Here is a 21,118-nt window from a genome sequence, read left to right on the forward strand (position 1 = left end):
CAACGAGGTGTCACACTCAAACATATTCCCCATGCTATAGAGTATGAGGTCATTGCCAAGTAGGGTGTGTGTGTGTGTGTCTCTCTCTCTTTCTCAGTGTGTGTGTGTGTGTCTCTCTCAGTGTTTGTGTGTGTCTCTCAGTGTGTGTGTGTGTCTCTCAGTGTCAGTGTGTGTCTCTCTCAGTGTGTGTGTGTGTGTGTGTGTGTGACAACTGAGAGGGCCGAGGGAGAAACAACTGATCATAAAACACACACACACACACACACACCCTTTGCCCAGAGCCCGAAAGAGCAGAGAGACTAAACCAGGTGAGAAACACATTAGTACCTGACTGACTGGTGTGTGTTTCTGTAAGTGTAGAGGAGTGATGATCTGTTGAACAGTTCTGACTGATTAGATTAGCGGACGGAGACTTGGAGAGAGAGGGGAGAGTTGGGTGTTATGTAGAATGCTATTTTCAAAGCGGCCAGGGCTAACTGTTTTTTCTGATGTGCCCTCCCTCCTCTCTCTCCTATCCTCCTTCCTCCCTCCTCCCTCCATCCTCCCCCATCCTTCTTCTCCTCCCCTCCCTCCCCTCCCTCCCTCTCTCCTATCCTCCTTCCCCTCCCTCCCTCTCTCTTATCCTCCTCCCTTCCCTCCCTCCTCTCTCTTACCCTCTCCCCATCCTTCTTCTCCCTCCCCCTCCCTCCCTCCCTCCCTCCCTCCCTCCCTCCCTCCCTCCCTCCCTCCCTCCCTCCCTCCCTCTCCTCTCCTCTCTCCTCCCTCCCCTCCCCCCCTCCCCCCCTCCCTCTCCTCTCCCTCCTCTCCTCCTCCCTCTCCTCTCCTCTCCCTCCCCTCCCCTCCCTCTCCCTCCCTCCCCCCTCCCCTCCTCCCCTCTCCCTCTCCTCTCCCTCCTCTCCTCTCCTCTCCCCTCCCCTCCCCCCTCCTCTCTCCCTCCTCCCCCTCCCTCCCCCCCTCCCCTCCCCTCCCCTCCCTCCCCTCCCCTCTCTCCCTCTCCTCTCCCCTCCCCTCCCCTCTCCTCTCCTCCCCTCTCCTCCTCCCTCCCCTCTCCTCTCCGCCCCTCTCCTCTCCCTCCCCTCCCCTCCCTCTCCCTCTCCGCCCCTCTCCCCTCCTCCCCCTCCCCTCCCTCTCCTCTCCCTCCCTCTCCTCTCCTCCTCCTCCTCTCCCCTCCCCTCCCCCTCCCCTCCCCTCCCTCCCTCTGTGTATGTGTGTTGCAGGTGTCCCGGTGAGACTGGTAGGAGGGGAGAGTGTTAATGAGGGGAGAGTAGAGGTGTACCTCCAGGGGACCTGGGGACGGTGTGTGACGATGGATGGACAGACGTAAACGCAGAGGTGGTGTGTCGACAGCTGGGACACAGGTCTGTAACACTACCGGTGACTCACTGTTTCTATAGTAACATGACTCACTCTACATTGGCCATAGTGTTTCTATAGTAACGTGACTCACTCCACGTTGACCAGTGTTTCTATAGTAACGGGACTCACTCCACATTAACCAGTGTTTCTATAGTAACGGGACTCACTCCACATTGACCAGTGTTTCTATAGTAACGTGACTCACTCCACATTGACCAGAGTGTTTCTATAGTAACGTGACTCACTCCACATTGACCAGAGTGTTTCTATAGTAACGTGACTCAGTCCACATTGACCAGTGTTTCTATAGTAACGTGACTCACTCCACATTGACCAGAGTGTTTCTATAGTAACGTGACTCCCTCCACATTGACCAGTGTTTCTATAGTAACGTGACTCACTCCACATTGACCAGAGTGTTTCTATAGTAACGTGACTCACTCCACGTTGACCAGAGTGTTTCTATAGTAACGTGACTCACTCCACGTTGACCAGTGTTTCTATAGTAACAGGACTCACTCCACATTGACCAGTGTTTCTATAGTAACAGGACTCACTCCCCCTTCCTCCCCACCCTGTCTTCTTCCATTCTCTCTCCACATTGACCAGTGTTTCTATAGTAACAGGACTCACTCCACATTGACCAGTGTTTCTATAGTAACAGGACTCACTCCACGTTGACCAGTGTTTCTATAGTAACAGGACTCACTCCACATTGACCAGTGTTTCTATAGTAACAGGACTCACTCCACATTGACCAGTGTTTCTATAGTAACGTGACTCACTCCACATTGACCAGAGTGTTTCTATAGTAACGTGACTCACTCCACATTGACCAGAGTGTTTCTATAGTAACGTAACTCCCTCCACATTGACCAGTGTTTCTATAGTAACGTGACTCACTCCACATTGACCAGAGTGTTTCTATAGTAACGTGACTCACTCCACATTGACCAGTGTTTCTATAGTAACAGGACTCACTCCACATTGACCAGTGTTTCTATAGTAACGGGACTCACTCCCCTTCCTCCCCACCCTGTCTTCTTCCATTCTCTCTCCACATTGACCAGTGTTTCTATAGTAACAGGACTCACTCCACATTGACCAGTGTTTCTATAGTAACGGGACTCTCTCCCTTCCTCCCCACCCTGTCTTCTTCCATTCTCTCTCCACATTGACCAGTGTTTCTATAGTAACAGGACTCACTCCACATTGACCAGTGTTTCTATAGTAACAGGACTCACTCCACGTTGACCAGTGTTTCTATAGTAACGTGACTCACTCCACATTGACCAGAGTGTTTCTATAGTAACGTGACTCTCTCCACATTGACCAGTGTTTCTATAGTAACGTGACTCTCTCCCCCTTCATCCCCACCCTGTCTTCTTCCATTCTCTCTCCACATTGACCAGAGTGTTTCTATAGTAACGTGACTCCCTCCACATTGACCAGTGTTTCTATAGTAACGTGACTCTCTCACCCTTCATCCCCACCCTGCCTTCTTCCATTCTCACTCCACATTGACCAGTGTTTCTATAGTAACGTGACTCACTCCACATTGACCAGAGTGTTTCTATAGTAACGTGACTCACTCCACATTGACCAGTGTTTCTATAGTAACGTGACTCACTCCACATTGACCAGAGTGTTTCTATAGTAACGTGACTCACTCCACATTGACCAAAGTGTTTCTATAGTAACGTGACTCACTCCACATTGACCAGTGTTTCTATAGTAACAGGACTCACTCCACATTGACCAGTGTTTCTATAGTAACGGGACTCACTCCCCCTTCCTCCCCACCCTGTCTTCTTCCATTCTCTCTCCACATTGACCAGTGTTTCTATAGTAACAGGACTCACTCCACATTGACCAGTGTTTCTATAGTAACAGGACTCACTCCACGTTGACCAGTGTTTCTATAGTAACGTGACTCACTCCACATTGACCAGTGTTTCTATAGTAATGTGACTCTCTCCCCCTTCATCCCCACCCTGCCTTCTTCCATTCTCTCTCCACATTGACCAGTGTTTCTATAGTAACAGGACTCACTCCACATTGACCAGTGTTTCTATAGTAACGTGACTCTCTCACCCTTCATCCCCACCCTGCCTTCTTCCATTCTCACTCCACGTTGACCAGTGTTTCTATAGTAACGTGACTCTCTCCCCCTTCATCCCCACCCTGTCTTCTTCCATTCTCTCTCCACATTGACCAGAGTGTTTCTATAGTAACGTGACTCCCTCCACATTGACCAGTGTTTCTATAGTAACGTGACTCTCTCCCCCTTCATCCCCACCCTGTCTTCTTCCATTCTCTCTCCACATTGACCAGTGTTTCTATAGTAATGTGACTCTCCCCCTTCATCCCCACCCTGTCTTCTTCCATTCTCTCTCCCTCTGTTTTAGTCTACACTTCATCATGTTTTTCAGAGCAGGGCATTCCTCCGTGTCTCGCTACACGCTACAATTTACATGGTACACACACACGTGTGACTTGGGCCAAGTGGACTGGTAGACTGTAGTCTGATACTGACACACACACACACACACACACACACACACACACACACACACACACACACACACACACACATAATGACTTTCTGATGTGCCCTCCCTCCCTCTCTCCTATCCTCCTTCCCCTCCCTCCCTCTCTCCTATCCTCCTTCCCCTCCCTCCCTCTCTCTTATCCTCCTCCCTTCCCTCCCTCCTCTCTCTTACCCTCTCCCCATCCTTCTTCTCCCTCCCTCCCTCCCTCCCTCCCTCCCTCCCTCCCTCCCTCCCTCCCTCCCTCCCTCCCTCCCTCCCTCCCTCCCCTCCCCTCCCCTCCCCTCCCTCTCCTCTCCTCTCCTCTCCCTCCCCCCCCTCCCCTCCCCTTAAGTCATTATGAAACACATAAGCTGTAGAACACATTCTGTAAGGTGAGCCTGTGTTTATTTTTCTCTCCTCTACTTTGAGGCTCAAACTCTCCAGTAAGCATATGGTGAGGTGTGTTTAGTGGTGTTGAGGAGTGTTGGGGTGTGGTTAGTGGTGTTGGGTGTGTTTAGTGGTGTTGAGGTGTGTTGAGGTGTGTTTAGTGATGTTGAGGTGTGTTTAGTGGTGTTGAGGTGTGTTTAGTGGTGTTTAGTGGTGTTTAGTAGTGGTGAGGTGTGTGTAATAGTGTTGAGGTGTGTGTAATAGTGTTGAGGTGTGTTTAGTAGTGTTGAGGTGTGTTTAGTAGTGTTGAGGTGTGTGTAGTAGTTATGAGGTTTGTAGTAGTGTTGAGGTGTGTGTAGTAGTGTTGAGGTGTGTTTAGTGGTGTTGAGGTGTGTGTAGTAGTGCTTGGGTGTGTGTAGTAGTGCTGGGGTGTGTGTAGTAGTGTTGAGGTGTGTGTAGTAGTGTTGAGGTGTGTTTAGTAGTTTTGAGGTGTGTGTAGTAGTGATGAGGTGTGTGTAGTAGTGATGAGGTGTGTATAGTAGTGTTGAGGTGTGTGTAGTAGTGTTGAGGTGTGTTGGGGAGTGTTGAGGTGTGTGTGTAGTAGTGATGATGTGTGTAGTAGTGTTGAGGTGTGTGTAGTAGTTTTGAGGTGTGTGTAGTAGTGATGAGGTGTGTGTAGTAGTGTTTAGGTGTGTTTAGTGGTGTTGAGGTGTGTTGAGGTGTGTTTAGAGGTGTTGAGGTGTGTTGAGGTGTGTTGAGGTGTGTTTAGTGGTGTTGAGGTGTGTGTAGTAGTGTTGAGGTGTGTTTAGTAGTTTTGAGGTGTGTGTAGTAGTGATGAGGTGTGTGTAGTAGTGATGAGGTGTGTATAGTAGTGTTGAGGTGTGTGTAGTAGTGTTGAGGTGTGTGTAGTAGTGTTGAGGTATGTGTAGTAGTGTTGGGGAGTGTTGAGGTGTGTGTGTAGTAGTGATGAGGTGTGTGTAGTAGTGATGAGGTGTGTGTAGTAGTGTTGAGGTGTGTTGGGGAGTGTTGAGGTGTGTTGAGTAGTGTTGTGGTGTGTAGTAGTGTTGAAGTGTGTTGAGGTGTGTGTAGTAGTGTTGAAGTGTGTGTAGTAGTGTTGAGGTGTGTGTAGTAGTGATGAGGTGTGTGTAGTAGTGATGAGGTGTGTAGTGGTGTTGAGGTGTGTGTCGTAGTGTTGAGGTGTGTGTAGTAGTGTTGAGGTGTGTGTAGTAGTGATGAGGTGTGTATAGTAGTGTTGAGGTGTGTGTAGGAGTGTTGAGGTGTGTGTAGTAGTGAGGTGTGTTGAGGTGTGTGTAGTAGTGTTGAGGTGTGTGTTGTAGTGATGAGGTGTGTGTTGTAGTGATGAGGTGTGTGTAGTAGTGATGAGGTGTGTTGAGGTGTGTGTAGTAGTGTTGAGATGTGTTGAGGTGTGTGTAGTATTGTTGAGGTGTGTAGTAGTTATGAGGTGTGTTGTGGTGTGTTGAGTAGTGTTGTGGTGTGTAGTAGTGTTGAGGTGTGTGTAGTATTGTTGAGGTGTGTGTAGTAGTGTTGAGGTGTGTTTAGTAGTGATGAGGTGTGTCTAGGAGTGTGTAGTAGTGTTGAGGTGTGTGTAGTAGTGATGAGGTGTGTAGTAGTGTTGAGGTGTGTGTAGTAGTTTTGAGGTATGTGTAGTAGTGTTGAGGTGTGTTGGGGAGTGTTGAGGTGTGTGTGTAGTAGTGATGAGGTGTGTGTAGTAGTGCTTGGGTGTGTGTAGTAGTGCTGGGGTGTGTGTAGTAGTGTTGAGGTGTGTGTAGTAGTGTTGAGGTGTGTTGGGGGGGAGTGTGTGAGTGTGTGTGTAGTAGTGTTGATGTGTGTAGTAGTGTTGAGGTGTGTGTAGTAGTGATGAGGTGTGTGTAGTAGTGTTGAGGTGTGTTTAGTAGTTTTGAGGTGTGTAGTAGTGATGAGGTGTGTGTAGTAGTGATGAGGTGTGTGTAGTAGTGTTGAGGTGTGTGTAGTAGTGTTGAGGTGTGTGTAGTAGTGTTGAGGTATGTGTAGTAGTGTTGAGGTGTGTTGGGAGTGTTGAGGTGTGTGTGTAGTTGTGATGAGGTGTGTGTAGTAGTGATGAGGTGTGTGTAGTAGTGTTGAGGTGTGTTGGGGAGTGTTGCGGTGTGTGTGTAGTAGTGATGAGGTGTGTGTAGTAGTGATGAGGTGTGTTGAGGTGTGTGTAGTAGTGTTGAGGTGTGTGTAGTAGTGTTGAGGTGTGTGTAGTAGTGATGAGGTGTGTTGAGTAGTGTTGTGGTGTGTAGTAGTGTTGACGTGTGTTGAGGTGTGTTGAGTAGTGTTGAGGTGTGTGTAGTATTGTTGAGGTGTGTGTAGTAGTGATGAGGTGTGTAGTAGTGATAAGGTGTGTTGAGGTGTGTGTAGTAGTGTTGAAGTGTGTGTAGTAGTGTTGAGGTGTGTGTAGTAGTGATGAGGTGTGTGTAGTAGTGATGAGGTGTGTAGTGGTGTTGAGGTGTGTGTCGTAGTGTTGAGGTGTGTGTAGTAGTGTTGAGGTGTGTGTAGTAGTGATGAGGTGTGTATAGTAGTGTTGAGGTGTGTGTCGTAGTGTTGAGGTGTGTGTAGTAGTGTTGAGGTGTGTGTAGTAGTGATGATTTGTGTGTAGTAGTGATGAGGTGTGTATAGTAGTGTTGAGGTGTGTGTAGGAGTGTTGAGGTGTGTGTAGTAGTGATGAGGTGACTCTCTCCCCTTCATCCCCACCCTGTCTTCTTCCATTCTCTCTCCCTCTGTTTTAGTCTACACTTCATCATGTTTTTCAGAGCAGGGCATTCCTCCGTGTCTCGCTACACGCTACAATTTACATGGTACACACACACGTGTGACTTGGGCCAAGTGGACTGGTAGACTGTAGTCTGATACTGACACACACACACACACACACACACACACACACACACACACACACACACACACACACATAGTGACTTTCTGATGTGCCCTCCCTCCCCTCTCTCCTATCCTCCTTCCCCTCCCTCCCTCTCTCCTATCCTCCTTCCCCTCCCTCCCCTCTCTTATCCTCCTCCCTTCCCTCCCTCCTCTCTCTTACCCTCTCCCCATCCTTCTTCTCCTCCCTCCCTCCCTCCCTCCCTCCCTCCCTCCCTCCCTCCCTCCCTCCCTCCCTTGGGCCCCCTCCCCCCCCCCCTCCCTCTCCTCTCCTCTCCTCTCCCTCCCCTCCCCTCCCCTCCCCTTAAGTCATTATGAAACACATAAGCTGTAGAACACATTCTGTAAGGTGAGCCTGTGTTTATTTTTCTCTCCTCTACTTTGAGGCTCAAACTCTCCAGTAAGCATATGGTGAGGTGTGTTTAGTGGTGTTGAGGAGTGTTGGGGTGTGGTTAGTGGTGTTGGGTGTGTTTAGTGGTGTTGAGGTGTGTTGAGGTGTGTTTAGTGATGTTGAGGTGTGTTTAGTGGTGTTGAGGTGTGTTTAGTGGTGTTTAGTGGTGTTTAGTAGTGGTGAGGTGTGTGTAGTAGTGTTGAGTGTAATAGTGTTGAGGTGTGTTTAGTAGTGTTGAGGTGTGTTTAGTAGTGTTGAGGTGTGTGTAGTGTTTGAGGTTTTTAGTAGTGTTGAGGTGTGTGTAGTAGTGTTGAGGTGTGTTTAGTGGTGTTGAGTGTGTTGGGGAGTGTTGAGGTGTGTGTTAGTAGTGATGATGTGTGTAGTAGTGTTGAGGTGTGTAGTAGTTTTGAGTGTGTGTAGTAGTGTTGAGGTGTGTTTAGTAGTTTTGAGGTGTGTTAGTAGTGATGAGGTGTTGTAGTAGTGATGAGGTGTGTTAGTAGTGTTGAGGTGTTTAGTAGTGTTGAGGTGTGTTGGGGAGTGTTGAGGTGTGTGTGTAGTAGTGATGTGTGTGTAGTAGTGTTGAGGTGTGGTAGTGTTTGAGTGTAGTAGTGATGAGGTGTGTGTAGTAGTGTTTAGGTGTGTTTAGTGGTGTTGAGGTGTGTTGAGGTGTGTTTGTGTTGAGGTGTGTTGAGGTGTGTTGAGGTGTGTTTAGTGGTGTTGAGGTGTGTGTAGTAGTGTTGAGGTGTGTTTAGTAGTTTTGAGGTGTGTTGAGGTGTGTTTAGTGGTGTGTGTAGTAGTGTTGAGGTGTGTTTAGTTGGTGTGTGTAGTAGTGTTGAGGTGTGTTTAGTAGTGATGAGGTGTGTTAGGAGTGTGTAGTAGTGTTGAGGTGTGTGTAGTAGTGATGAGGTGTGTAGTAGTGTTGAGGTGTGTGTAGTAGTTTTGAGGTATGTGTAGTAGTGTTGAGGTGTGTTGGGAGTGTTGAGGTGTTGTAGTAGTGATGAGGTGTGTTTAGTGCTTGGGTGTGTTAGTAGTGCTGGGGTGTGTGTAGTAGTGTTGAGGTGTGTGTAGTAGTGTTGAGGTGTGTTAGGGAGTGTTGAGTGTGTGTGTAGTAGTGATGATGTGTAGTAGTGTTGAGGTGTGTGTAGTAGTTTTGAGGTGTGTTTAGTAGTGATGAGGTGTGTGTAGTAGTGTTGAGGTGTGTTTAGTAGTTTTGAGGTGTGTAGTAGTTGAGGTGTGTTTAGTAGTGATGAGGTGTGTGTAGTAGTGTTGAGGTGTGTGTAGTAGTGTTGAGGTGTGTGTAGTAGTGTTGAGGTGTGTGTAGTAGTGTTGAGGTGTGTTGGGAGTGTTGAGGTGTGTTTAGTGGTGATGAGGTGTGTTAGTAGTGATGAGGTGTGTTGTAGTAGTGTTGAGGTGTGTTGGGGTGTGTTGCGGTGTGTGTAGTAGTGATGAGGTGTGTAGTAGTGTGAGGTGTGTTGAGGTGTGTGTAGTAGTGTTGAGGTGTGTGTAGTAGTGTTGAGGTGTGTGTGTAGGTGTGTTTAGTAGTGTTGAGGTGTGTTTAGTTGGTGTTGAGGTGTGTTGAGTAGTGTGTGTTTAGTGGTGTTGAGGTGTGTTTAGTGTGGTGTGTGAGTGTAAGGTGTTTAGGTGTGTGTAGTAGTGTTGAGGTGTGTTAGTAGTGTTGAGGTGTGTTAGTAGTGATGAGGTGTGTGTAGTAGTGATGAGGTGTGTAGTGGTGTTTAGTGGTGTTGAGGTAGTGTTGAGGTGTGTTAGTGGTGTTGAGGTGTGTGTAGTAGTGTTGGTGTGTTTAGTAGTGTTGAGGTGTGTGTGTCGTAGTGTTGAGGTGTGTTTAGTGTTGAGGTGTGTGTAGTAGTGATGATTTGTGGTGTTGAGGTGTGTAGTAGTTTGAGGTGTGTTTAGTGGTGTTGAGGTGTGTTAGTAGTGTTGAGGTGTGTTGAGGTGTGTTTAGTGGTGTTGAGGTGTGTTGTAGTGTTGAGGTGTGTGTAGTAGTGTTTAGTGGTGTTGAGGTGTGTTTAGTGTGGTGTTGAGGTGTGTGTAGTAGTTGTTGAGGTGTGTAGTAGTTATGAGGTGTGTTGTAGTGTGTTGAGTGTGTTGTGGTGTGTAGTAGTGTTGAGGTGTGTGTAGTAGTGTTGAGGTGTGTTGGGGAGTGTTGAGGTGTGTTTAGTAGTGATGTGTTTAGTGTGTTGAGGAGTGTGTAGTTGTGTTGAGGTGTGTGTAGTAGTGATGAGGTGTGTAGTAGTGTTGAGGTGTGTGTAGTAGTTTTGAGGTAGGTGTGTAGTAGTGTTGAGGTGTGTTGGTAGTGATGAGGTGTGTGTGTAGTAGTGATGAGGTGTGTGTAGTAGTGATGAGGTGTGTGTAGTAGTGTTGAGGTGTGTAGTAGTGTTTAGAGTGTTGAGGTGTGTTGTAGTAGTGATGAGGTGTGTTTAGTAGTGATGAGGTGTGTTGAGTGTGTAGTGTTGAGGTGTGTGTGTAGTAGTGATGAGGTGTGTGTAGTAGTGATGAGGTGTGTGTAGTAGTGTTGAGGTGTGTGGAGTAGTGTTGAGGTGTGTGTAGTAGTGTTGAGGTGTGTGTAGTAGTGTTGAGGTGTGTAGTAGTGTTGAGGTGTGTTTAGTGGTGTTGAGGTGTGTTTAGGTGTGTGTAGTAGTGTTGAGGTGTGTTTAGTAGTGATGAGGTGTGTGAGTAGTGATGAGAGTGTGTGTAGTAGTGTTGAGGTGTGTTGAGTGTGTGTTGAGGTGTGTGTAGTAGTGTTGAGGTGTGTGTAGTAGTGATGAGGTGTGTTGAGGTGTGTGAGTGTGTTGAGGTGTGTGTAGTAGTGTTGAGGTGTGTGTAGTAGTGATGAGGGTGTTGAGGTGTGTGTAGTAGTGATGAGGTGTGTGTAGTAGTGATGAGGTGTGTGTAGTAGTGATGAGGTGTGTTTAGTGGTGTTGAGGTGTGTTTAGTGGTGTTGAGGTGTGTTTAGGTGTGTTTAGTGGTGTTGAGGTGTGTTTAGTGGTGTTTAGTGGTGTGCTGAGGTGTTGAGGTGTTTTTAGTGGTGTTGAGGTGTGTTTAGTGGTGTTGTGTTTAGTAGTGATGAGGTGTGTTGAGGTGTGTGTAGTAGTGATGAGGTGTGTTTAGTGGTGTTGAGGGTGTTTAGTAGTGTTTAGTGTGTGAGGTGTGTTTAGGTGTGTGTGAGGTGTGTTTAGTAGTGTTGAGGTGTGTTTAGTAGTGTTGAGGTGTGTGTAGTAGTGTTGAGGTGTGTGTAGTAGTGTTGAGGTGTGTGTAGTAGTGTTGAGGTGTGTGTAGTAGTGATGGGTGTGTAGTAGTAGTGATGAGGTGTGTGTAGTAGTGATGAGGTGTGTTGAGTGTGTGTAGTTGTGTTGAGGTGTGTGTAGTAGTGATGAGGTGTGTGTAGTAGTGATGAGGTGTGTTAGTAGTGTTGAGTGTGTGTAGTAGTGATGAGGTGTGTAGTAGTGTTGAGGTGTGTGTAGTAGTGTTGAGGTGTGTGTAGTAGTGATGAGGTGTGTTAGTAGTGATGAGTGTGTGTTAGTAGTGTTTGAGTGTGTGTAGTAGTGATGAGGTGTGTAGTAGTAGAGATGAGGTGTGTGTAGTAGTGATGAGTGTGTGTAGTAGTGATGAGAGTGTGTTGAGGTGTGTGTAGTAGTGTTGAGGTGTGTGGTAGTGCTGAGGTGTGTGTAGTAGTGTTGAGGTGTGTGGAGTAGTGATGAGGTGTGTGTAGTAGTGATGAGGTGTGTTGAGGTGTGTTGAGGTGTGTGGAGTAGTGTTGAGGTGTGTTGGGGAGTGTTGAGGTGTGTGTAGTAGTGATGAGGTGTGTTGAGGTGTGTGTAGTAGTGATGAGGTGTGTGTAGTAGTGATGAGGTGTGTGTAGTAGTGATGAGGTGTGTTTAGTGGTGTTGAGGTGTGTTTAGTGGTGTTGAGGTGTGTTTAGGTGTGTTTAGTGGTGTTGAGGTGTGTGTAGTAGTGGTGTTTGAGGTGTGTGAGTAGTGTTGAGGTGTTTGTAGTGGTGTTGAGGTGTTTAGTGGTAGGTGTGTTGAGGTGTGTTTGTGTAGTAGTGTTGAGGTGTGTGTAGTAGTGTGAGGTGTGTGTAGTAGTGTGTTGAGGTGTGTTTGGGAGTGTTGAGGGTGTGTTTAGTGTGAGGTGTTTAGTAGTGTTGAGTGTGTGTAATAGTGTTGAGGTGTGTTTAGTAGTGTTGAGGTGTGTTTAGTAGTGTTGAGGTGTGTGTAGTAGTGTTGAGGTGTGTGTAGTAGTGTTGAGGTGTGTGTAGTAGTGATGAGGTGTGTGTAGTAGTGATGAAGTGTGTAGTAGTGATGAGGTGTGTGTAGTAGTGATGGTGTGTGTAGTAGTGATGAGGTGTGTGTAGTAGTGATGAGGTGTGTGTAGTAGTGATGAGGTGTGTTAGTAGTGTGTGTGTTGAGTGTGTGTGAGTGGTGTGTGTAGTAGTGATGAGGTGTGTGTAGTAGTGATGAGGTGTGTGTAGTAGTGATGAGGGTGTGTAGTAGTGTTGAGTGTGTTGTAGTAGTGTGAGGTGTGTGTAGTAGTGTTGAGGTGTGTGTGTAGTGATGAGGTGTGTGAGTAGTGTTGAGGTGTGTGTAGTAGTGATGAGGTGTGTGTAGTAGTGTTGAGGTGTGTGTAGTAGTGATGAGGTGTGTGAGTGTGTGTAGTAGTGATGAGGTGTGTTGAGTGTGTTGAGGTGTGTTAGTGTGTGTTGTGTAGTAGGTGTGTTAGTAGTGATGAGGTGTGTGTAGTAGTGATGAGGTGTGTGTAGTAGTGTTGAGGTGTGTTAGTAGTGATGAGGTGTGTTTAGTGGTGTTGAGGTGTGTTTAGTGTGTGTTGAGTGGTGTGTGAGGTGTGTTTAGTGGTGTTGAGGTGTGTTTAGTGGTGTGAGGTGTTGAGGTGTGTTTAGTGGTGTTGAGGTGTGTTTAGGTGTGTTTAGGTGTTGAGGTGTGTTTAGTGGTGTTGGTGTTTAGTGGTGGTGTTTTGTGTGTTTAGTGGTGTTGAGGTGTGTTTAGTGGTGTTGAAGTGTGTTTAGTGGTGTTGAGGTGTTGAGGTGTGTTTAGTGGTGTTGAGTGTGTTTAGTGGTGTGTTGAGGTGTTGAGGTGTGTTTAGTGGTGTTGAGGTGTGTTTAGTGGTGTTGAGGTGTGTGTTAGTGATGAGGTGTGTTTAGTGGTGTTGAGGTGTGTTTAGTGGTGTTTAGTGTGTTGAGTGTGTTTAGTGGTGTTTAGTGGTGTGCTGAGGTGTTGAGGTGTGTTTAGTGGTGTTGAGGTGTGTTTAGTGGTGTGTTGAGGTGTTGAGGTGTGTGTAGTAGTGATGAGGTGTGTTTAGTGGTGTTGAGGTGTGTTTAGTCGTGTTTAGTAGTGTTGAGGTGTGTTTAGTAGTGTTGAGGTGTGTTTAGTAGTGTTGAGGTGTGTTTAGTAGTGTTGAGGTGTGTGTAGTAGTGTTGAGGTGTGTGTAGTAGTGTTGAGGTGTGTGTAGTAGTGATGAGATGTGTGTAGTAGTGATGAGGTGTGTAGTAGTAGTGATGAGGTGTGTGTAGTAGTGTTGAGGTGTGTTGGGGAGTGATGAGGTGTGTTGAGGTGTGTTGGGGAGTGATGAGGTGTGTTGGGGAGTGATGAGGTGTGTGTAGTAGTGATGAGGTGTGTGTAGTAGTGATGAAGTGTGTGTAGTAGTGATGAGGTGTGTTGAGGTGTGTTGGGGAGTGATGAGGTGTGTGTAGTAGTGATGAGGTGTGTGTAGTAGTGTTGAGGTGTGTGTAGTAGTGCTGAGGTGTGTGTAGTAGTGATGAGGTGTGTTGAGGTGTGTTGAGGTGTGTGTAGTAGTGTTGAGGTGTGTGTAGTAGTGATGAGGTGTGTGTAGTAGTGATGATGTGTGTGGAGTAGTGATGAGGTGTGTGTAGTAGTGTTGAGGTGTGTGTAGTAGTGTTGAGGTGTGGAGTAGTGATGAGGTGTGTGTAGTAGTGATGAGGTGTGTTGAGGTGTGTTGGGGAGTGTTCAAATCAAATCAAATCAAATTTTATTTGTCACATACACATGGTTAGCAGATGTTAATGCGAGTGTAGCGAAATGCTTGTGAGTGTTGAGGTGTGTGTAGTAGTGATGAGGTGTGTGTAGTAGTGATGAGGTGTGTGGAGTAGTGATGAGGTGTGTGGAGTAGTGATGAGGTGTGTGGAGTAGTGTTGAGGTGTGTGTAGTAGTGATGAGGTGTGTGGAGTAGTGATGAGGTGTGTGTAGTAGTGATGAGGTGTGTGTAGTAGTGTTGAGGTGTGTGTAGTAGTGTTGAGGTGTGTGTAGTAGTGATGAGGTGTGTGGAGTAGTGTTGAGTGTGTTGGGGAGTGTTGAGGTGTGTGTAGTAGTGATGAGGTGTGTGTAGTAGTGATGAGGTGTGTGTAGTAGTGATGAGGTGTGTTGAGCTGTGTGGAGTAGTGTTGAGGTGTGTTGGGGAGTGTTGAGGTGTGTGTAGTAGTGTTGAGGTGTGTGTAGTAGTGATGAGGTGTGTTGAGTGTGTGTAGTAGTGTTGAGGTGTGTGGAGTAGTGTTGAGGTGTGTTGGGAGTGTTGAGGTGTGTGTAGTAGTGTTGAGGTGTGTGTAGTAGTGATGAGGTGTGTTGAGGTGTGTGTAGTAGTGTTGAGGTGTGTGTAGTAGTGATGAGGTGTGTGTAGTAGTGTTGAGGTGTGTAGTAGTGATGAGGTGTGTGTAGTAGTGATGAGGTGTGTGTAGTAGTGATGAGGTGTGTTGAGGTGTGTGGAGTAGTGTTGAGGTGTGTGGAGTAGTGTTGAGGTGTGTTGGGGAGTGTTGAGGGTGTGTAGTAGTGTTGAGGTGTGTTGGGGAGTGTTGAGGTGTGTGTAGTAGTGTTGAGGTGTGTTGGGGAGTGTTGAGGTGTGTTGATGTAGTAGATGGTAGAATCGTTCATTAATATGGATTCATAATGTAATGTAGATGGTAGAATCGTTCATTAATATGGATTCATAATGTAATGTAGATGGTAGAATCGTTCATTAATATGGATTCATAATGTAATGTAGATGGTAGAATCGTTCATTAATATGGATTCATAATGTAATGTAGATGGTAGAATCGTTCATTAATATGGATTCATAATGTAATGTAGATTCTCTCTGTTAAGAAACCGTGTAGAGTTGCAGGGGGGGATTTACAAATGCCAAATCTTTCTGGGGGAGGTTTCTATCAGGAGACACCCGTCCCCCTCTCTCTCTCTGTCTCTGTCTCTCTGTGTCTGTCTGTCTCTGTGTTGCTCTGTCTCTCTCTGTGTCGCTCTGTCTGTCTCTCTGTGTCGCTCTGTCTGTGTCGCTCTGTGTCGCTCTGTCTCTCTCTGTCTCTCTCTGTGTCGCTCTGTCTCTCTGTGTCGCTCTGTCTCTCTCTGTGTCTCTGTCTCTCTCTGTCTCTCTCTGTGTCGCTCTGTGTCGCTCTGTCTCTCTCTGTGTCGCTCTGTCTCTCTCTGTGTCACTCTGTCTCTCTCTGTCTCTCTCTGTGTCTCTGTCTCTCTCTGTGTCGCTCTGTCTCTCTCTGTCTCTCTCTGTCTCTCTGTCTCTGTCTCTCTCTGTCTCTCTCTGTCTCTCTGTCTCTGTCTCTCTCTGTCTCTCTGTCTCTCTGTCTGTCTCTCTCTCTCTCTCTCTGTCTCTCTCTGTGTCTCTCTGTCTCTCTCTGTGTCGCTCTGTCTCTCTCTGTCTCTCTCTGTCTCTCTCTGTCTCTCTCTGTCTCTCTCTGTCTCTCTCTGTCTCTCTCTGTCTGAAAGTATCAGCTCAGTAACATCTGTAGTGAATAAGGCAGACAGAGCAGAGCAGAGCGTGTCACAGCCTCCTGGTTCAGGGAAAACAAATTACATACATCATACACACACACAGAGAGAGAGAGAGAGAGAGAGAGAGAGATGAATGTGTCTCTGAGGCCTCAGTCAGGTTTTATTACTGACTCTAGGAACTCTAAGAATCTGGAGGACAGACAGACAGACAGACAGACATAATGTAGATGGTAGAATCTGGAGGACAGACAGACAGACATAATGTAGATGGTAGAATCTGGAGGACAGACAGACAGACATAATGTAGATGGTAGAATCTGGAGGACAGACAGACATAATGTAGATGGTAGAATCTGGAGGACAGACAGACAGACAGACAGACAGACAGACAGACAGACAGACATAATGTAGATGGTAGAATCTGGAGGACAGACAGACAGACATAATGTAGATGGTAGAATCTGGAGGACAGACAGACAGACAGACAGACATAATGTAGATGGTAGAATCTGGAGGACAGACAGACAGACATAATGTAGATGGTAGAATCTGGAGGACAGACAGACAGACATAATGTAGATGGTAGAATCTGGAGGACAGACAGACAGACAGACAGACATAATGTAGATGGTAGAATCTGGAGGACAGACAGACAGACATAATGTAGATGGTAGAATCTGGGACAGACAGAGATAATGTAGTGTAGATGGTAGTGGATGTGTTTGTGTCTCAGTGTGTGTTGTCTTTTGGTCTCGTCTCCTTCGCTCCTCAGTGTGCCCCTTCCCATTTACACCAGATATGTGTATGTAATGAGGAGATGCACGTCTCCACCCTAACAATGGGAGTCGGGTTCCCAAAGGAAGGCAGGCGACAAGTTGAGGTCCATAATAAACCCAAAGAAACACATTGGCTTTAATTTGGACAGATTTTAGAGAGAGTGAAACCTCTCTCTTCACCTCTTCCTCTGTTTAAACACACCAAGCCCCTCCCACTGTCTCTCACCAAGCCCCTCCCACTGTCTCTCACACAAGCCCCTCCCACTGTCTCTCACACCAAGCCCCTCCCACTGTCTCTCACACCAAGCCCCTCCCACTGTCTCTCACACCAAGCCCCTCCCACTGCCTCTCATTCCAAGCCCCTCCCACTGCCTCTCATTCCATGCCCCTCCCACTGCCTCTCACCAAGCCCCTCTAACTGCCTGTCACACCAAGCCCCTCCTACTGCCTCTCATGCCAAGCCCCTCCCACTGCCTGTCACACCAAGCCCCTCCCACTTCCTCTCACACCAAGCCCCTCCCACTGCCTCTCATGCCAAGCCCCTCCCACTTCCTCTCACACCAAGCCCCTCCCACTGCCTCTCATTCCAAGCCCCTCCCACTGCCTCTCACAAGCCCCCAAGCCCCTCCCACTTCCTCTCACACCAAGCCCCTCCCACTGCCTCTCATGCCAAGCCCCTCCCACTTCCTCTCACACCAAGCCCCTCCCACTGCCTCTCATTCCAAGCCCCTCCCACTGCCTCTCATTCCAAGCCCCTCCCACTGCCTCTCACTCCAAGCCCTCCCACTGCCTCTCACACAAAGCCCCTCCCCCTGCCTCTCACGCAAAGCCCCTCCCACTGCCTCTCACGCCAAGCCCTTCCCACTGCCTGTCACACCAAGCCCCTCCTACTGCCTCTCACGCAAATTCCCTCCCCCGCCTCTCACGCCAAGTCCCCCCCTCTGTCTCTCACACCAAGCCTCTCCCACTTCCTCTCACACAAGCCCCTCCCACTTCCTCTCACACCAAGCCCCTCCCCCGCCTCTCACGCCAAGCCCCTCCCCCTCCTCTCACGCCAAGCCCCTCCCTCTCACGCAAGCCCCTCCCTCTGCCTCTCAAGCCCTGCCCTTCCCTCTGTTTCACATGCCAAGCCCCTCCCACTGCCTCTCACGCCAAGCCCCTCCCTCTGCCTCTCAAGCCAAGCCCCTCCCTCTGCCTCTCATTCCAAGCCCCTCCCCTGCCTCTCACGCCAACAAAGTTGAGAGATCACATCTCACTCTCTGACGAGCGTTTTATCTCACTATTTGCATTTGAGGTGTGTTCCAACAGAATGGTTCATCTGGACACTGAAACACATAGATGTGGACACTGAAACACATAGAGATGTGGACACTGAAACACATAGAGATATGGACACTGAAACACATAGAGATGTGGACACTGAAACACATAGAGATATGGGCACTGAAACACATAGAGATGTGGACACTGAAACACATAGAGATGTGGACACTGAAACACATAGAGATGTGGACACTGAAACACATAGAGATGTGGACACTGAAACACATAGAGATGTGGACACTGAAACACATAGAGATATGGACACTGATGTGGACACTGAAACACATAGAAACACATAGAGATATGGACACTAGAGATGTGGACACTGAAACACATAGAGATAATGGACACTGAAACACATAGAGATGTGGACACTGAAACACATAGAGATGTGGACACTGAAACACATAGAGATGTGGACACTGAAACACATAGAGATATTGGATATGGACACTGAAACACATAGAGATGTGGACACTGAAACACATAGAGATGTGGACACTGAAACACATAGAGATGTGGACACTGAAACACATAGAGATATGGACACTGAAACACATAGAGATGTGGACACTGAAACACAGAGATGTGGACACTGAAACACATAGAGATATGGACACTGAAACACATAGAGATGTGGACACTGAAACACACAGAGATGTGGACACTGAAACACATAGAGATATGGACACTGAAACAAATAGAGATATGGACACTGAAACACATAGAGATGTGGACACTGAAACACATAGAGATGTGGACACTGAAACACATAGAGATATGGACACTGAAACACATAGAGATGTGGACACTGAAACACATAGAGATGTGGACACTGAAACACATAGAGATGTGGACACTGAAACACATAGAGATGTGGACACTGAAACACATAGAGATATGGACACTGAAACACATAGAGATGTGGACACTGAAACACATAGAGATGTGGACACTGAAACACATAGAGATGTGGACACTGAAACACATGGAGATTATTTTGGACACTGAAACACATAGAGTAATGGACACTGAAACACATAGAGATGTGGACACTGAAACACATAGAGATGACAAAGAAACAGTGTCCATAGAGATGGACTCTGAAACACATAGAGATGTGGACACTGAAACACATGAGAGATGTGGACACTGAAACACATGATTATGATTCAGTTGGTTACAAAGAGATTCAGTTGGTTACAATGATGATTCAGTTGGTTACAATGATGATTCAGTTGTTACAATGATGATTCAGTTGGTTTGATTCAGTTAGTTACAATGATGATTCAGTTGGTTACAATGATGATTCAGTTAGTTACAATGATCATTCAGTTGGTTACAATGATCATTCAGTTGGTTACAATGATGATTCAGTTGGTTACGATGATGATTCAGTTGGTTACGATAATGATTCAGTTAGTTACAATGATGATTCAGTTGGTAGACCTATGATGATTCAGTTAGTTACAATGATGACCGTACCATAGTTGATTCAACCTTATCGTAGTTGATTCAACCGTATCGTAGTTGATTCAACCGTATCGTAGTTGATTCAACCGTATCGTAGTTGATTCAACCGTATCGTAGTTGATTCAACCGTATCGTAGTTGATTCAACCGTATCGTAGTTGATTCAACCGTATCGTAGTTGATTCATTGTCTAAGTGTAACTCTGTTGTGTGGAAGTGTATTTACGCTCATACCCTCTGTCTGTCTGCGATGTTTGTGTGTCGTCTTCAGTGGAGTGGCGAAGGCCCGTGTGATGGCGTATTTTGGCGAGGGGGAGGGGCCTATCCATGTGGACAACGTGAAGTGTTCCGGCGAAGAGCGTTCATTGGTCGACTGCCTCAAACAGCCAACCGGGACGCATAACTGTCGCCATAGCGAAGACGCCGGGGTCATCTGTGACTACGGCCAATCACAGTTCAGCGACACAGAGGGCAAAGGTCAGTGGTGATGTCACAAACATATTTATCTGACGTCAACCTGTTCTAGGGGAATAGGGATCGAACGATTCACATCGTATCAGTCCGTGGACCCCCAACCTGTGTCCTGTCCTCTAGACTGACTGTATCAGTCCGTGGACCCCCAACCTGTGTCCTGTCCTCTAGACTGACTGTATCAGTCCGTGGAACCCCAACCTGTGTCCTGTCCTCTAGACTGACTGTATCAGTCCGTGGAACCCCAACCTGTGTCCTGTCCTCTAGACTGACTGTATCAGTCCGTGGACCCCCAACCTGTGTCCTGTCCTCTAGACTGACTGTATCAGTCCGTGGACCCCCAACCTGTGTCCTGTCCTCTAGACTGACTGTATCAGTCCGTGGACCCCCAACCTGTGTCCTGTCCTCTAGACTGACTGTATCAGTCCGTGGACCCCCAACCTGTGTCCTGTCCTCTAGACTGACTGTATCAGTCCGTGGACCCCCAACCTGTGTCCTGTCCTCTAGACTGACTGTATCAGTCCGTGGACCCCCAACCTGTGTCCTGTCCTCTAGACTGACTGTATCAGTCCGTGGACCCCCAACCTGTGTCCTGTCCTCTAGACTGACTGTATCAGTCCGTGGACCCCCAACCTGTGTCCTGTCCTCTAGACTGACTGTATCAGTCCGTGGACCCCCAACCTGTGTCCTGTCCTCTAGACTGACTGTGTCCTGTCCTCTAGACTGACTGTATCAGTCCGTGGACCCCCAACCTGTGTCCTGTCCTCTAGACTGACTGTGTCCTGTCCTCTAGACTGACTGTGTCCTGTCCTCTAGACTGACTGTATCAGTCCGTGGACCCCCAACCTGTGTCCTGTCCTCTAGACTGACTGTATCAGTCCGTGGACCCCCAACCTGTGTCCTGTCCTCTAGACTGACTGTATCAGTCCGTGGACCCCCAACCTGTGTCCTGTCCTCTAGACTGACTGTATCAGTCCGTGGACCCCCAACCTGTGTCCTGTCCTCTAGACTGACTGTATCAGTCCGTGGACCCCCAACCTGTGTCCTGTCCTCTAGACTGACTGTATCAGTCCGTGGACCCCCAACCTGTGTCCTGTCCTCTAGACTGACTGTATCAGTCCGTGGACCCCCAACCTGTGTCCTGTCCTCTAGACTGACTGTATCAGTCCGTGGACCCCCAACCTGTGTCCTGTCCTCTAGACTGACTGTATCAGTCCGTGGACCCCCAACCTGTGTCCTGTCCTCTAGACTGACTGTGTCAGTCCGTGGACCCCCAACCTGTGTCCTGTCCTCTAGACTGACTGTATCAGTCCGTGGACCCCCAACCTGTGTCCTGTCCTCTAGACTGACTGTGTCCTGTCCTCTAGACTGACTGTATCAGTCCGTGGACCCCCAACCTGTGTCCTGTCCTCTAGACTGACTGTATCAGTCCGTGGACCCCCAACCTGTGTCCTGTCCTCTAGACTGACTGTATCAGTCCGTGGACCCCCAACCTGTGTCCTGTCCTCTAGACTGACTGTGTCCTGTCCTCTAGACTGACTGTATCAGTCCGTGGACCCCCAACCTGTGTCCTGTCCTCTAGACTGACTGTGTCCTGTCCTCTAGACTGACTGTATCAGTCCGTGGACCCCCAACCTGTGTCCTGTCCTCTAGACTGACTGTATCAGTCCGTGGACCCCCAACCTGTGTCCTGTCCTCTAGACTGACTGTATCAGTCCGTGGACCCCCAA

At 47.8% G+C, this 21,118-nt stretch overlaps 1 pseudogene; it reads left to right on the top strand.

The window, feature by feature from the left end:
• Window positions 1-1,217: 1,217 nt before the first annotated feature.
• Window positions 1,218-21,118, top strand: part of LOC121843294 — a 47,979-nt pseudogene continuing 28,078 nt past the window's right edge.

The sequence above is a fragment of the Oncorhynchus tshawytscha genome, unplaced genomic scaffold, assembly GCF_018296145.1.
Source record: "Oncorhynchus tshawytscha isolate Ot180627B unplaced genomic scaffold, Otsh_v2.0 Un_contig_5390_pilon_pilon, whole genome shotgun sequence".
NCBI classification, from domain to species: domain Eukaryota; kingdom Metazoa; phylum Chordata; class Actinopteri; order Salmoniformes; family Salmonidae; genus Oncorhynchus; species Oncorhynchus tshawytscha.